The following is an 18523-nucleotide window of genomic DNA, read 5'->3' on the forward strand; positions in this document are numbered from 1 at the left end:
CTACGAAATAATACAATACCCAAAGTTCTTCATGTCATGTTGTTCATGTCTATTTCATCTTACCTTTGATTGAAGCAGGCACCAGATAAGGCCAATATCCTTCCAAAATAATGCAGGCTTAAAAGTCTTCCTGGAGCTGTAACTTCTTAAGCCACACCATGAATGTGCAAAATGACAGGAAAAGGAGACTAAACATACCCAGCTCCCTAAGCGGTTCCTCATATGTCTTGTTGTTGTTGTGTGCCTTCAAGTCATTTCCAACTTACAGCAACTCTAACATGAACCTCTCATGGGTTTTCTTGGCAAGATTTCCCTTGAAGCTGAGAGCATCTGATTTGCCCAAGGTCACTAGGGTTTCATGGTCGAGTGGGGAATTGAACTGTGATCTCCAGAGTTGTAGTGCAACACTCAAATCACTATACCACAATGGGGTTGTGAAGAAACACAAATTCAAGATGGAAATTCTCAGGTGAATCCTAGAGGCACATGGATTTTCTTGCATCTCTTGATCTTTCAGAAGTGTATCTTAATATTCCAATGCACTCAGACCACAGGAGGTTTCTGTGCTCTGCATACCACTAGTAGCCTACTGGGGACAGCCGAGGATTCATGTTTACCTCTACGAAGATACAGCATCTATCATGTCTGCCATTACGCAGCATCCATTATGGCTGTTACTTCGACTGAATTGTTTGTGCATTGTTCCCTCTGTTGGCTGCTACTGTAAACTTTGTTCTGCCTATCAGAGCAAATAGGAAGGAACAACCACTATAGTTTCCCTCAGCAATTGCATGGACATCTCACAGGTAAAGCTAATGTTCCCTTTTCATTCAAAAATATTCTTTCAAAATTGGATTTATGACTATGACCTATACGTGAGCTTATGGAAAGCTGCTTTGGTGTATAAACAAAACCACGAGGATCAGTGTCAGTATCCATTAGCTTCATGCAATTCATACTTCATGCAATTCCATGATGATTTGACAGAGGGAATCAAGGCAAGGAAGACATCATGTTTACTAATTAATCTACTGCCATTTCCTTTTACTCCCAATTTTATGTTAATTTTAAGTTAACTATCTGATATCTGCAACTGTGTCCCAGTCAGGACCCTCACTTACAAACATCTGACAACTACCAAACAACCTTTTATTTTATGAAAGCAATTAAGGAGCAATATGCATTTTTATTTCAGAAGGATCTAAATAATAATAAAATCAATAATCAAAATGGGACATTTTCTTGGTAATATGGGACACTATTTCAATTGTTTAATTTGAATCAAACCTGTAATATAGAGCCAGTGTGGTGCTGTGCTTGAATTTTGGACTAGAGCACTGGGAGATTAGGGTTCGAATCTCCCCTTGGCCATGGAAACCCTTTGGGGAGTTTTGGGCAAGTCACACTCTTTCAGCCTCAGAGGAAGGCAAAAGCAAACCCCCTCTAAACACATTCTGCCAAGAAAACTACATCAACTGTAAGTCAGAAATTACTTGAAGGCACACAACGACAACCCTGTTAATATGTGTGTATGTAATTAGCTTTCACTTGGCATTCCAAAAGAACTATTTTGAATGTATTTTACCAATGCCAAAAAGTCAAATTTCTCTCTCCAATAACTTAAGATCAATTCAAGCAGTATCAATTCAAGCTAACCACTGGAAGACACAACTTTGAAGGACAATCACTCAAACACAAAAGTAAAGGATATGTTTTATTGACAATCGGACTTGCTTTTGTGATGAGTTACTTTTTGGAGTAATGAGATGAAATGGTCACTTTTTTGGCTTAGAATGGCCACAGCTGTTAACTCACTACTTTTCAGATAAAAGAGAACTGCCTGCCTGTTATTTGTTATGAGGCGTGTGTACTGACTCAGTCTGAGCAGTGGCAGGGGAGGAGGAAGAGACATGGTGGCTTATGCTTTAGCCAAGACTGCTTTGTAAGGTCTTGTGCATTTTTTTAGAATTTTCAAGGTGCAGTTATTTGAATTGGCCACTTAGGGAAACCAGAGAGCATTTCCTTGTATTTTCCAATAACATGAAAACAACAAGAAAGGTTATCTGTAAAGAGTAACTCCATGACTTAACTTTCTAGACTATAATCCGCCAGTGATACCTTTTATTGACCAAATGAAATGCACAATATACTTGTTGCAAGGTTTCAAAACTAAATGGGTTCTTCATCAGGCAAGATGTTACAAAACAAACAAGAAAAAAAAAATAATTGGAGATGTTAGTCAGATGCTTGTATGTTGTTTCAGTCCTTAGTAAAGATGTTATGTTGGGGAGGATATTTTCCACAGGCAGGCTCCTCCTCCTTCTGGCCATGCTGGCAATAGGGAGCTTTTCAAAGTCTAGGAAATTTAAAGTCCATTTGCATCTCAGCAGGGACCCCTCTTTTGTAATCCAATACAGCGAGCCTACATCATACGCGGGTGCGCCTTGCGCGGCTTGAGCATATGCGCTCAAGCCGCGGGGCAGAAGGAGCGTCGCGTCCCATTCAATTGAATGGGCGCACGCGCCTGTTGCACCCTGCGCGCTGCCGCACAGCCGTGCACAAGCCCCATTGTTTACAATGAGGCTTGAGCATAGGCGGAATTCGCCTTACGCGGCGGGATCCAGAACGGATCCCTGCGTAAGGCAAGGGCCCACTGTATGTCTCCATTCCAGTGACGTCACAGACCTCTTTGTAGGCATAGACCAATGAATTCTTCAAGGAACAACGTAACATCTTTACTAAGGGCTGAAACAACATGCTGGCATCTGGCTAACATCTCCAATTATTTTTTTTCTTCTCCTGTTTGGTTTGTAACATCTTGCCTCATGAAGAAGTCCATGGAGCTTCAAAACTTTGCAACAAGTATATTGTGCATTTCAGTTGGCCAATAAAAACTATCATTGATGTATTTTTGTTTGTATTTCTTAAATGGCCAACACAGCTACCCCTCAATGTTTTCTAAACTGCAGTTGCAGTAACAAACACTTGCTGGGTTACCAGAATAATGAATAAAGTTAATTAGTTCCTTTTAAAAAAATAACACTCCAAACTGTAATCTGAATATGTTGCAAAAATACTGAAGAGTATCCATTATAGTTCAACATGTTTTTAGTAACTGAAGGCCACCAGTAATCTGACTGTACACTTAATTTTAGTCCTATTAAAATTAGCATTTTACAGTCTGCTTTGAGGGATCACACTAGGACAATCTATTTGACATTTCAAGAACTCTAGTTTAGGAAAAATATATGTAGGGACAAGAAAGGGTTAAACAGAAAAACTTAAGTCAATTATGTATATTTACAATAAAGCTCCTTTCAACTTTTTAAAGCTATAGTTGTAAAAAATATGTTCCATGAGAGAAAACAGATAATGATTTTACAAAATGCATATTGTTCAAACTAAAGCCATAAAAACTGTGATGTTTATGTATAGACACATACGTCCAATACTCTGACATCTCTACTAAGAAACAGACAGAAAATATATTTAATGTGAGAAAATTGTCATAAAGGCATTTTGGAAACAAAATTTTAAAGAAATTTTACAACATACTCCAGTTCCTAACTCAAAGACTAATTGCAAAATATACTGAATATAAGCCCACATATAGATCTCACAGGTAAGGCTCATACACAAAAGAAAACCATGATTTGCCATAACATGTATAAGCCTCAGGTTCATGAACATGTATCCTTTCTTTCTTTCACACACCATCGTAGGCCACTAACACGTGTAATACTAATATTAAACTAACCACAGATTGTCCTAACAAAATGTATTCATCACAAATCATTCATTCATGTAATGAAAAACCATGGTTTCCTCTTTAATCTCAAACAGCCATTGGTTTACATCTTGTTGTTTTCTCCCTGAGATGGCTACACATGGATATCAAAACACCTATCTTTTTACAACAGTACCGAAAGATGGGTTGCAACATTTATCTCAGGAGGGCATCTCAGCCAGCCTCGTTTCCTGTGAAGCAATTCCCATTCATTTCATTCAACACTGAACCCTAGAGTATGAATTTATTTACGTCATAAATAATCCTGGATGACCCTTCCAGCTATGTATCATCATAACAGGTTTTGTTCAGCTCTCAGTTCTTTCCCCAGAACTAATACAATGCCCAGAATTGATCAAATTAGTTTACTATGTATGAAAATTTCACAACATAAATAAAAGTAGTATTTGACTTTTTGAGTTCTATAGCAGAACTACACAAAAAGTAGAGTCCTGCAATTCTTTATTCTGGTGGTGATTTCACTTCCAGTTGAGCAAAGGACCCAGATCAGAGGATTGTTTAAATATTTTCCCCTCCTATTGTTTGATCCAAAATTTATCCAATCCTTGTTGGTTTACTTCATAAAAGTTAAGAGGTAATTACAAGGAATAGCAGAACAAGAGATAAGTACAAGGAGTGGGTATAGCTACAGACACAAATACAGATGGCCAATACAGATACACTGGAGAAAAAAAGTAAACTGAATGGCCATTAGAAATTATACTTCTCAATCGTAGCCTTCGCCAGCATATTGCCTACCAGGTTTTTCAAATTGTAACTCATCATTTTTGGCCACTGGCCTTTCTGTCTGCAAATGATAACTGTAATCTAACAAATCTGGAAAATGCTACATTGGGAACAGCTGCCGTATAAGTTGATTTAATTTTATTAGACGAGACTGAATAAAGCCCTCCTTAAATTGTTTAAATAAATTTTAAGGAAACATTATTATCTCAGTATATGAAGTTTTTGTATGGCTCAAGAAACAATATACTTGTTATAAAATAAAATCTTCACTGCCTTTCATAGATCATGGATTTATATCACAGGCAATATCATTGAAGAAAATGCAACATATTCATTACATCTTCAGCAACAATACTTATGATAAATATTTCTTATAAAGCACTGTGGGAATTCCCATTTGTCCCAGGAAATAGTTACCCATAGATGCTTTTGTGAAACAGTGAGAGAAAATGATTATAAAGATGTTGACATGTCACACTGTACACACACATTCAGTCTGCCCATACACTTATGAAAATGTGTGTTCATTCCGAATTTTTACGCAGCTACAAGAATTCTCTTAAATGCAGAACACAGATAAAAGGCATCATTGTAGCTGGGCAAAATAAATACATTTATATTTGTTGTGAGCAGATGAACAAATGTTCACTTGATAGAAAATGTAAATGTAGTCTCCTGCAGCCTTTCTGGAATACAAGCCCCCTTTTCCTTAAAAAGCTGCCTTAGAAATCCTGATGATAATATTTTTGTGTGCGTGGAGTAATTCTGAGGGATTTCAGAAGATTCAACAGAGGAAAGAGACTGAGAATAGTGCAGGATAAGTGTGCAAAGAAAACAGCACAAATGAAGAAGACAGTGGGAGACAGCCTTCAACTTCATCTTTGAGGCCAGAGAATGGTAAGATGAGACCCATGCTTTCTAATAGGAAAAAGGACTGTGACTCTTAATGTATTAAAACTCTGTGCTCTCCTCTCCAGTCCTGAGACTTGGACTGGATAATTATCTGAATTGCTCACTGTGCTTTCTTCCCCCTCCTCCTTCTTAATAAATCCTTTAGAGCAAATATTTTAATTTTCATTATTTTATTTCATTTTCTAAAATTTTATAACAACTTTTTCAGGTTTTAAAAACTACTCTATTCAGTGGAAGTACTTGTATATAGAATTCATATTTTTTCCAGAGCATGGCCCTATGCATGTCCCACCAAACATTCTAAGACTTGTGAAGTTGAAGGCTTTCATGGCCGGCATCCATAGTTTCTTGTGGGTTTTCGGGCTATGTGGCCATGTTCTAGAAGAGTTTATTACTGATGTTTTACCAGCATCTATGGCTGGCATCTTCAGAGAAAGATGCCAGCCACAGATGCTGGCGAACCGTCAAGAATTTGGTAACTCAAGTTCAAAAACTCTTCTAGAATATGACCACATAGCCCGAAAAACCCACAAAAAACTATTCTAGGACTGTCTCTGTGTAAAATAGCTGTAGTATTTTATGAATAACTTAATTTCATTTAAAAAACAATAAATTTACAGATGATCCCCAAGTCCTTTATTTCCACAATTTGTTAATCAAGAAGCTTGAATGCTGGAACATCAACGCAAATCCAGAAATGCCTGTAGGAATGCATATATATTCTATTACATATTAATAACTATGTCTGGATACAGATGATACTAAGCTTCCTTTTCTTTTCCCTAAATTGACCACACTTTGCTTTTTGTCTGACAGTACTTTCAAATATGTGCACACTATTTGCGTTGAATGAAATGTGTAAGCATTCCTTAAATCAGAATATTTAGTTCTTGAATTTTAACGATAATCTTCCTAAGTAAACTTCTTTGTGTAACACACTAAGAACAAGACTTAAGTTACCTAAGGTTAGTAATTATGCCTACAAGTTAATAAATATCCCTTTTGATGTCTCCAAGTTTTTCATTTTTCCAGTCTTTACTTCAATCCATCATATCCAGTTGTGAGGATTTTTTAAAAAGTCCACCTGAAAATCCACTCACATTTTTGTCCACATTTCCCTCAATATGTACATTTGTCTCAGTTGTGTATTTTAACAAGCATATGTGCATTTTTATAAGCAAATATCTCTTTATAATACATATTTTTACATTACTTTCATGGATATACTAGTTTTTGTGCAGTTTTTCACTAATATACTTCCCCCTCCCCTTTTCTTCCACAAGAATATGTTTACTGATGCAACAGTTCCAAACAGTTACTTTCAAAAGAGTCAATTATTTGATTTCTGAGAAGATTATTGTTTATCTTTTAACCATGGTAACTCAAGTTCAGTAATATTTCCTTTAAAAATTCACACAGAGCATGCAGTTGAAATCAGATATATAAGATAACTCACCTTTCATGCTTCTAAATATTCATACTACTGAGATTTTGTATGAGTCAACAGATCACGGTGCTGATAGTTACTTCCCTTAAAAAGCTGAAGCATTCTCGATTATATTAATTGTTGTAAACTAAATGTATACAAGTGGGACAAAAGTATAAAATAATGAAGTACATTAGCAGAAAGCAATCTATGAGAATACACATACAGCAGGTTACAAGTTCTTCATGGACAGATTCATATAGATAAGAGTCTGGTACTAAGCTTAGATACTAAGCTTCCTTTTCTTTTCCCTCAATTGACCACACTTTGCTTTTTGTCTGACAGTACATTTAAATACTACACTTTTCAAAGATTTAATGCTATTATACTTCTTGGTGGTGTAGGACAAAATGAACTACATGCTGAACCCAATGTTAGATACAGTTGAAGACAATTTAATTACATTTAAATTTCACTAAAAGCTACTCCCAATAAATCAAATTCAAAGTATTTTATATTTCTACTGTACTCCACAATACAGCTCAGATTATTAATGCAAAAAGAAACAAAATGGGAAGCTAAGAATAAAATCAGTATACAGACTATATACAGTATATAAAAGCAATATAAAGAGCAAAGGGTCCAAATCCATTTTCCAGTTTGACAATTCAACAAGGCTCTTTGAGCTCAACAGAATTCCACTTGCCTCCAAAATAGGAGCAGGGAGAATGAAATTCAGGCACAATGTCCAAGAACCATATGTCACATTTTCTCATATACAACGTTACAAAGCACCCCCTTTCCAAAATCTGCCTCAGCAGATGTGTGCTTATGTTTCATGTTGAAAGAAGCAGGTGGTCTTCTGTAAAGTACAGCCCTCCAGGCTTCCTGCAGAGATGCATTTGTCACAGATGCCCTTGAACTAGTTATGGGTCTTGAAGAATGTGCTAGCATGTTCTGTGGTCTAGTTTTCTTTGCCCAATCATAACAGTACAGAATACATCTCTAAATCCAGCAGGATAAAGTCATTTTTGAAAGCAAGCGCTCTTGATCAATACGGATAGATGTAAAACCAAGGCAGAAAAGCTGGTTCCAAGCAGAGTATCACTAACACTTTTCTAAAACAACATATGTTTTTATACACACTTAAGCTATTCACACCAGTAAGGGCATCTTTAAAGATATAAGCAGCAGAGATGTGTCCCTTAATATTTCAAATGGCAGATGTGTAACAACATTCAGAAACCTCAAATCCATATAAACCTGAAAATCTATGAACTGCTAGTGGGTTAACAAAGATGCTTCCATCAAAAACAATTTATTTGAGTTGAAATGCAAGATATTCCTCCAATTTAGTTCTTTATTTTGTTTTCACATCATTTTACCAATCCTTTTCATGAAGTTTCACATATGTAAGCAAATACTGTTCTTGATGACACTGGAGGCTTTAGCACACCCTTCCAAATTGGAAGCCTCTTGTTCAATTTCCAAATGGCTAATGTGAACCCTGTTGAATCTGAATGATGCACTGATCCCTGTAGTTAGTTTGGAACATAAAAGGAGCTCCCACTGCTGTAGCATTGTGGACCATAGTCTTCTGGGTCAAAATGGAGCTATCAAAAGCCTTAAACATTCTCTGCCTCTATCTTTAACAAAGACAGTGGCCAAAATCAGAGCATGGTGCCTCTGCTTTTGCACTCCATTCTCAACTGAATACTGTATTCTGAAATTCCTCTCCACTGGACACATGTCCACCTATCAGCCTCTTTAAAAATGATCCAATTCTTCAAAGACTGGACACACCTCAATCCCTGTTGAGGTCAGCCACGATGTTTACAGAACTCTGAAAGGTATGCTTTGAGACGGACTGGAGACTCTTTTTGTTCCATTTGACAAGTTTGGGCACCACTGTGCAAAACAAGGGGGGACCTGGGCACACACACACTCACTCATCGGCAAATGCACACTCTTACCATTTTGTTGGCTGTTTCTCAAGAAGTTATGGTCCCTGATGAAGTGACTGAATATTTTTAGTACAAAATGAACCACTCTCAACTCAAAGCACTTTATAGTTCATGTAGTCTCCACAACGGATCACTTTCCTTGTATAGACTTGTTCAATTGGCCCCCAGCACACAAGTCACATCTTTTGTCATCCTTAGTCATTTGGGGACCCCAAACCACAACTATTTTCCCTCTGCAACTGCCCTGTGAATCCACCAAAGAGCATAAACCTGGTCTGGCAGTCATAATTTTTTTTACTTTGCTATTACCAATTCATGATGCATTAGTAACCACTGTAGCTGATGCATACAAATGCAAGCCCATGGTACTTTCTGTATTGTTGGAAGTATCAACAGACTCTAACATCACAACTCCTGAAACTTCCATGTTTTTCTTCTCTGTTCAAGCCAGGAAAACCAATCGGTGTCAAACTGTGCTCCAAGAATGTTAACAATTTGGACAACACATTTCCTGGTTTTCTTTTTTTAATCGAAATTATAGTCCAAAGAACTCTTTCAGTCTTGCTTCTTGATGCAGTCTTTAACATAATGTTGTGCAAGTATGGGAACAAATGAATCCCCTTGATATGCTTACCTGTCTCTACTGTCACCTCAGCTTTTGTAGACACTCTCAGGGCCGAAGGCCAAAAGGCAATGCTCAAAATGGAAAATGCATGTCCTTGTACACAAATCACCCCTGGAAAAGTCTGCTGCCAGAAATACTAACACTTTATAAAAGTGTTTATATATTTCAAATCCAGCACAGTCCAATACTTGCCGTTCTGCTTCAGCACAACCAAAAATGTGGAATAAATTCCACAGTAATATTCCTGTGGTGGAACTTTCTCAATGAGACCAATTTGGAGAAGAAGTTTCATTCCTTTCTTGAGTCAATTTTGAAACTAAACAATTTTGAAACTGAAGACTACTACAGGCATACCTCAGCTAACAAGGACTCTGATAGTGATGCTCTGGATAAGCAAAGCAATTTTATAAACCTGCCCTCCTTACTCCTCCTCTGGGATTTTTTAGCAGCATTGGTACTGGGAAAACGATGGAGGCAGCATGGAGAGACTGGCTTTAAAGTTGGGTTGCAATGGAGTAAACAGTGCAATGAGACTTGAGCTGGGAAAGATCGGGGTTTTAGTCAATCCTGTGGTAGGAATATGCTCACAAAGCACCACCTACCATTAGGACCTCTTATTGAGCACAAGTGAACAGCAAAACAGTCTCACCAACTATCCAAGCATGATTTTATTTTTTTAAAAAAAGCATAGATTGTAAGTTTGGCCACAATGGAAAACATAGAAGTGCATTCTCAAAGCAGCCTTCCAGTGGTCTCCAGAAGTTACAAAATGTTTTTGTTTACTTAATCAAGGTTTATCCGACCTGGTAATTTTATTTCACATTTCAGGTTGTTAGAGTTTTTAATAGATTTGCAGAAACAGGCTGTTCTGCTCTTCTTTGTGGTGTAGGAACCTATCCTTATATTCCATGTTATTTCTTCCTCTGTTAACATGTTTTATCTTTTGTCTCTAATGCTTATTCACCAAACATGTAGTCACCCTTGAAAGGAGCATTCATTAAATTTGCAGGTGATTTTGGATCTGCCTTCCATGCTTCAGCCAAAGTGAGCTATGTACATCACTGAAGCTGCATCAGACCGAGTCAGAAATGCCACAACACCTTTGGTATCATCTGTCACATATTATACTACTTTATGCATTGTAGTCAGCAGGCATTTTTTACCATCCAAATCATAACTGAATTTCTCTTCAATCAAGAGCGAAACTAACCTAGTGAAGATAGGCTTTCCAATGGAAGTCTTCAGAAACAAAGCCTTGGCCTTGTATATTAACAACACTTTCCACTCCTTTTTTCTCTTGAACTTTCAATGAGAAAGTCTCCACTTTTAGGAACAAGACTCAAAGCTACCAGTGGTATCTCACCTCGTCGTCAACTCTTCCACTGCCATTTAATTTACAATATATAATTTTCGAGACAGGATTTTCAATTTCTTGGTAGACAAGGGACAGCGATACATTCCTAAGATCATGAAATACATTTAGCAACAGAACCTTGTTGTAGGAGTCACCTTCCATAAAACTGCAGCTCTGTGACTATATAGTTCAATTATTGACTGAACTGATTTTAAAGAATTTAGGCCCAAAACTTTAATTGCTTTTAACAGAAGTGATACAAATGCACTCAGACTGAGCAGTCGTTTGGATATTTTGTTGGTTTACTCACCTGTAATGGACCACACTATCACTCTATACCACTAGCTTGTGCATCCTCTACATTTAATACTTCATTGTTATTTGTTGAAAACTGCTACTTTTCATCAGATGACCCAGGTAAGACAGATGATTTATATTGTTATTTAGTTGATAGCACATAATATTCACCAACATTTGGCTCTAAATGATGTATTTCATATGCTTTTACTTTTTTAAGCACTGAATGCTTTGCCTCAGTTTCTATAAAGAACCAGATTTTTGAAAATCAAGATCAATTTATTTGTCCCTTTTTTGAAATCACTATTTGATAAAATCATTAATATGTGTTGCTAACCCAAATCACTAATTTCATTATTTTTATTTCATTTCTAGGTGATATGCAGCCTAAGTGCAATGAAAGCCTCATGGCTATAAATTATTAATATCCTCCTTCAAGAAATGCAAAGCAATATACATTTGTACACAATGAGCTATAGCTGGCAGTTTAATTTCACATGAGAAAGAAGATACAAATGCAGCTCTCTGAATTGCATCATATCAGTTCCTATCAATATGTGTTGGCTTCAGTATGCATTTGATTTAAATGTTTGCTGCTATACAAGTCTGATATGAAGAAAAGCCAGCTGCAAATTAAACCATATAGTTTTAGGTTGCTCACTAAGAAACACGTACATGGCATTATCTCTTAATTGTAGAAATAGTGTCTGTTACCCAACCCAACTGAACAGACAGAACAACATTCTCAAAATGGTGGACAATGCAACCAAAGAGCTCTAAAGCCATTAAACTGTTTGCTTTCACCAGCTTGTCTGTATTTCATCTTGTAGCATTGGGGGGATATATTTTTCCTTTCTTAATGTTTCTATATAGTCCCCTAATAACGAACTTTTCACAGTTCTATCCTACTCACCCATCAAATCTGTGTTTTAGGTGACATATACACTTTCTCTGAATTGACATACACTTTCTTTGCATATTAAATGGTTTCACAGCCAACCTTTCACTCTCAGCTTTGCTGTATGACATATTTTATTCAAAATAAAAACACCCTACTGTCAGCTCAGGGACCTGCTATCTGACAACAGTATGAGTTGTTTATGAACAATGGCTCTTTGCTTGGGTGGCAACAAAAGCATGATCTTTTTTTACAGAACATTCTCCTTTCTTCCCACTTGCCTTGCTCCCTGAAGAGAAAATAGGAGGCAAGATACAGAAGACACAAAAGGCTTTTTTTAAAAAAAAAATCATGAGAAGAAAATGAAGTTGAAGATACTCAAAAATAAGATTATCAGAAATAACAAGGACGCTGTCAAAGGAGAAAAAGATGTTAACTCATAGATTAACTCTGGTCAGGACAAAAATCAAAAACTGAAATGAGTGTGAATGGAACTTAAAGCTTTATCAGGAGGGTATGTAATCTCCAATCTGGACAGTGCAAATATGAATTTACATCAGGTGCATTGCTCTTTCATATCTAGCTACCAATTCCCACTGGAAAAAAAATCCACAAATGTGATGGCACTAATGTGGCTCTCGGATCAAGGAATGGCAAGCATGTCCCCAGGGCCATTTTTTGTGGACCTGCAGGGCCATCATACATCTTTTTTGAATCTTTCTAAAATTCAAAATGCTAGGGAGATGTGGAGATTAATTTCGCTATGTTTTGGGGCCTTCTCAGGCTTATTAGGGTCCAGGTCCCTTGTTTAACCAAAATAAAAAATAAAGATCTCAATATTTTTTAAAATAAAAAATAAAAATCCAAAAATTAAGAGGTGGAGTGTGAATTGGGTATGTTTGTGCACAGCCCTCCAAGGTTCTCCAGGAGACCAAGATGATTCTTAATCCCTGTCAATAGTCCATCCCCCCCCCCCCCCCGCTAGCTGCTATGAGTCCCACATTTTACACAGCGGAGCATTTTGCTACACTGCCTCTGAATATCTCACAATGGAGTAGGAAGGTGGCCATCCAGGGCTTTAAAATGTCAACAAACAATATTGCACACTGGTCTTGTAAATGACACATACTACTTCATATTCTAACAGTTTCATTCTTTTATAGCTGAGGCTTCTGATTTTCACAGGTTTCCTCTTTAACGTGACTGTATACTTGTGTGTGACTGTGCTCATCTCAATGGTCATGTGGCCAGTATGATGGCACAGAATGTAGTTATCTTCCCACCAAAGTTGTACCTATTTACCTACTTGCACTTTTACATGCTTTTGAATTGCTAGGTTGGCAGAAGCTGGCACTCCATCATATGGTCTTTGGGTTTCAAACTGCCGACCTTGCAGTCCTCAGAATCTGCGTCTTAACTGCTCACCCACCATGTGCCTTTCTCAGGAAGCCGCATATAAAATGCATTTCACTGGAGGCTAATGTCAGGAATGACCAAGGTCATTCATCATTCCCTCAATCTAAAATTCTATCTGTCACTTGTATTTTAGCATGACTTCAGTTTATTGGCCCTCATTTAGCCCATTATTGATTTCAAACAGTTCAGAAATTTGGATCACTGGAATTTAAGGGAGAAAGTAACATATGCTTAATTGCTTTTGTATAATGATAGCAGTCCCAATGCTTCAGTGGTTTGTGTGAACATGAAAAAGTATGAGACAGAATAAAATCAAGTGGAATCCAAGCAATTATTTTTAAACTTGTAAACAGGGCGGGAGTAGGAATAAAATATTAGCAAGTACCGCTGCCAACATCCACCTCTATCAGGAAAGTTAACATGACTGGTGGAAATGACAGCCACTAAAATGTCTAAGGCAACTAGATTGTGCCCTATCTTTCTATTGTTCGTCAGTGTGAACAAGTGGGATGCTGTCTAAAAACCAAACAAGAGTGTAATGGATCCAGAAAATCTGTTTTATCCAGGTGAGTCTGAAGCAGTGCCACCATCAATTATTTTATCTCCCTGCATGAAAGCAATACACATATTCAAGACTAACTAGTAATCGGTGGCATGGTACAGCCACATTAAGGGAGCCAGTCACGACTCATCTCAAAAAAGTTATCAATTCTCTTAAGGGCTTCAGCAGCCTTTCCTGGTTAAGCTAGAACCAGCCAGGAAAAACAAGTATTTAGACCATAGGAAGGTTGGGTTGACTGTTACAGGAAACTAGCTCATGTTATTAATTAATTGTAATTAAGCCAAATGAGAGTGATAAAGTAGGGCTCGTTCCAATGCAAATACTGTAAAAAGAAAGCCCACATTCAATAAGATGTTATTTTATCTGATAATCAACCAATATGTCACAGCAGGTTACCAAATGATCACCATAATCAGTGGGTAAATCATGTTAGTACACTTGGATCTTGTTTGTTGGCACTGTCACAATGTAGGTTTTACTACATGTTTGGTCAGATTCAGGCTGAATCTCTCCACATTATCTGGAACATTTGTAGAAGTATTTTCTTCATTGTAACTCAACATAACAAGAAATAATGCAGAGTCCAACCAGAAAGGGAGAGAGAGCATAAAAACATTCCAGAACATATAACCATGAAAACCTTAGTGCATGTTTCAGCGTAGAGATAATTTTATACTGACACATACACACATATATTAGTGTTCACAGACTACAAACTCAAAGAGGAAAATATATTTAAGGAACGGCTGTTTCCTATGCCATTATACTGAATCCAAATGCTACCTATGTACATAGTAGGATAAGGTGCTCACAATATGATTTCTAATATAGAAGTTTAAGAAACAATTATTTGTGGCAAAACCCAAAGGGAAAATTTAGTCTGACATTAAGGTTAAAAAATAACAAGATATTCGAAGAATTGTTGTAAACATTTCCTCATGTTTAAATTACAGTGATGGCATTATAGCTGGTGAAATATTTGTAGTTTTCTAATACACGTTTGTTTCAGAAATAGAAAAGGTTGTATATACAGTGCACCCATATCATACGTGGGCGTACCTTATGCAGCTTCCAGCATATGCTGGAAGCCGTGCCAGAAGAAGCAGTGCCGCAGCCCAGAAAGAGTAATGGGGCATACGCCCATGGCACGGCCATGCTGCCACAAGCACAAGCCCCATTGATTTTAATGGGGCTCGAGCATATGTGGAATTTCCCTTACGCAGGGAGTCTGGAACGGATTCCCCGCATAAGAGACCACTGTATAACCGAAATTGAAACAACAAACTCTGAAACAAAACAGTAAACTTTGAAATGGAAAATTTTATATACTGGCTGACTCAATTCATCACATGAAATTATAAACATTTTTGAATTCCATATGGAGTTACATCTGATGAAATATTTAAATTTCCAATACAGTGGGAATGCTACATCAGCAGACTTACCTGCAGTTCTGACCACCTGCGGATCACCATGTCCCACATTATTCAATGGCAGTGATGTGAACCTACACAGGCTGAACTGTGCTCCCTCACAACATTGCCATTGAATAATATATAGGTCAATCATCTTGATTTTTTTTGTATCTGTGAGGGGACTCCAGACCCAAACCCCTGCCGATCTGAAGGGTCCACGGCACAATTCTGTATCAGAAATTTTAAAAGTTATGTGTGTGTGTGTGTATATATATATATAACTGAAATGGTAAATTTCATGCACTGACTCAACTCATCACATGACATAGTATGATGTCCAGATTTAATGAGAGATTGCATTTAGCTCCCAAACTAGAATCTGTAACCAAGTGAAAAACTGGTTTTGCAAATAAAGGTTTAGTTTAATGTCCAAGTTGAACTTGATGATAGTGTTGGATGTACACTCTGACACCGAGGCTCAAACCCAATTCTTAATTCCAACTAAAATAAACTTTTCAAATACATAGGATTTACTTATGCTGATTCACTAATCAGCAATTAATTTGCTGAGTCTATTCTAACTGGAACTAGTAATTGGATGTTGGCCTGAAAATTCAGTCTTTAAACATGTCTATTCAGAAGTTCCATTAGCACAATGCGACATAGTCCCAGGTAAGTATAAGACTGCATTCTTTGGCGGGGGGATCCACCTTTCCCAATCTGAAAAAGTTATGTATATATAAAACCTCATTCTGGACATAATTATGTCACAAAATAAAAAATGCAAATGTAAAAGTGAAGAAGTCAAATACTGATACCAACTTTCACACTTAAAATGGCAGTTTAGAGTATGAGGTTCTGAAATACAGACACTTTCACCAGTGGAGTAAATAGAACTATTTCTGCCAAAATTTCAGTTTTATTTTAATGAATACCATAATTCCTGTTTTTGAAAGCAGCACATTTGTTGGATGCTTAGCGGAGTCCAAATTATAATTAGCATCTTCATATTTTGATAATGGGGAACCAAAATATATAAAATGGGCTCTTCCATACAACAGGTGATCTCTAATGCTGCATAGGCACAGAGAAATTCTCATGAAAGGACTCTGTGCCCTTCCAATCTTGCAACTCTGTATTCCAAGGACATGCATAGTGTGACCCTGGAGTAAATGCATGCATGCATGCACACACACTTGATCTGACAGACATCAACATGTCCAGACTCACCAGGGCATCTTTTTTCTGGTCAAAAAGCATCCAGGAATGGCAATTCACACTTTAAATAAATTGATGACTGCCACGTCAGAAGCTGATGAATCCAGTTCTTTGTGGATTACTCCTTTGCATGCTCCAAATAATATGTTGCAGTACACACACACCTCCATACATATTAAGATCTCCCATTCTTTTACATGGGCTGATTGATTTCTGGTCATTTAGTTATGTTTTGCTTCTCATTTTTTCACAGGCTGTTGCCTCAGAGGTTCCTGGACAGAAAACTGGCTTCTGGATCTTCTGCAAATGCCCTACTTTTTGGATCCCTTCATAGAATCTTTCCATAAAGACATGTACCATCAGGATATGTTTGCATTTTGATACACATATGTTTGTGTTTTGATTCAACAGCTTAGCTGTAAGTTGCCTTTAAACCTGTTGACAGTTTCTACTTGAGCCGATTTTGAATGTCTGTGAGGGAAAGTCAACCAACTAAATACATTTCTGTCAACTGTAGAAGGTTGAAGCAATGTCTGATACAGATACCACAATGCAGAAGCATTTGAAGTTAAATACATAAAAATGTTCAGTATATATTGCAATGAATTGGAAAATGTCTGAATCTTGTAAAAGAAATGCTGCATAAAATGGATACACAATCTGACTGTATACTGAACTTCTTAATACAGTATATCCTATAAAAATAGAGTATGTTTGTATCCTATACAAATACAGCAGCACACACAGGTGCGCCTGGAAGCCACGCCGGAAAAACCCTGGCATGCCCAGGAAAAAGTAATTGGGTGTGCATCTCCAGCGTGCGACTCGCAGTATGCTACAGGCTCAAGCCCCGTTACTTCTAACGGGGCTCGAGCATACATGTTTTTCCCCTTACGCCGGGGGGGGCTGTATTTCCCCTGCGTAAGGGAAGGGCCCACTGTATGACCTGAAGCCAATGGAAGTTATTAACTACAGTTGTCCTGCCATACTTGCTAGGGTTAGGGGAACAAGACCCCCGTGAATATAGAAAAACTGCAAATAACAAAAACACTGTTTTTACCTGAGAGGACACCTCTCCAAGAATCTCTAGGTCCTCCAGTGCAACTCTGGTCAATGTCCAACATACACTGGCCATAGAATGGCACTGGAGTAGCTACAAATGGTCTTTCAGTGCAACTTTTAGTTAAAGTTGACCACAGAGTTGCACTGGAGGACCTAGACAGTCCTAGAGAGAACATATTAATGAAATCCATGAATAATCAAATCCACAAATATCAAATCCACAAATATGGAGGGATGACTGTACTTAAAAACAGCTTTATCTCAAATCCTTAGCAGCATTATTTCACATAAATACATATAGAGTCGCCCCTCTGTTTTCGCAGATTTGAAGTCTACAGTCTCGATTATTTACGGAAGGGTGAGCCCCTCTGGCTAAAATGCTGCACTTGGGGTATACGCTATTCAAGCCAATGAGGCTTGAATATATGCGAACTTCTGTTTTCGTGGGGGGGGAAGGGGTGTTTCCGGAACAAATCTCCAGCGAAAACAGAGGAGTAACTGTATATACTGAATAAAAATGTTTTTGCAAGAAAAGATAGTAACATAAAGGCAGACTTCATCTGCTGGGCTGTGTAAGAATTATTTGATCAGTTATACTGTAAATTTCCCTCTCATATTTAGATCCTGTATTGTACTAAAGAGTGATCCAAATTTTTCCATTACTGTTTTTTCTACTTGGTAATAATACAACTTCAAATCCTGCAAGTATGCCATTTTATTTACTATCAAGATAAGTGTAAGATCTAAAACCAATGTGGCAGCACCATCATGTTGGAATATGTCTTTTCCTTTACTCCTCAAAGCTTCCAAGAAACATAAAAAACAGTGTTGCCTCTGTCT

The 18523-nt window shown here is 37.4% G+C and overlaps 1 protein-coding gene across 10 annotated transcripts in view; it reads right to left on the minus strand.

The window, feature by feature from the left end:
- The window catches only part of PSPC1 (paraspeckle component 1), a 73163-nt gene that overhangs the window by 15079 nt on the left and 39561 nt on the right, over positions 1-18523 (minus strand). The gene's annotated exons all lie outside the window — the stretch shown is intronic.

The sequence above is a fragment of the Sceloporus undulatus genome, chromosome 3 (genome assembly GCF_019175285.1).
Source record: "Sceloporus undulatus isolate JIND9_A2432 ecotype Alabama chromosome 3, SceUnd_v1.1, whole genome shotgun sequence".
NCBI lineage: Eukaryota > Metazoa > Chordata > Lepidosauria > Squamata > Phrynosomatidae > Sceloporus > Sceloporus undulatus.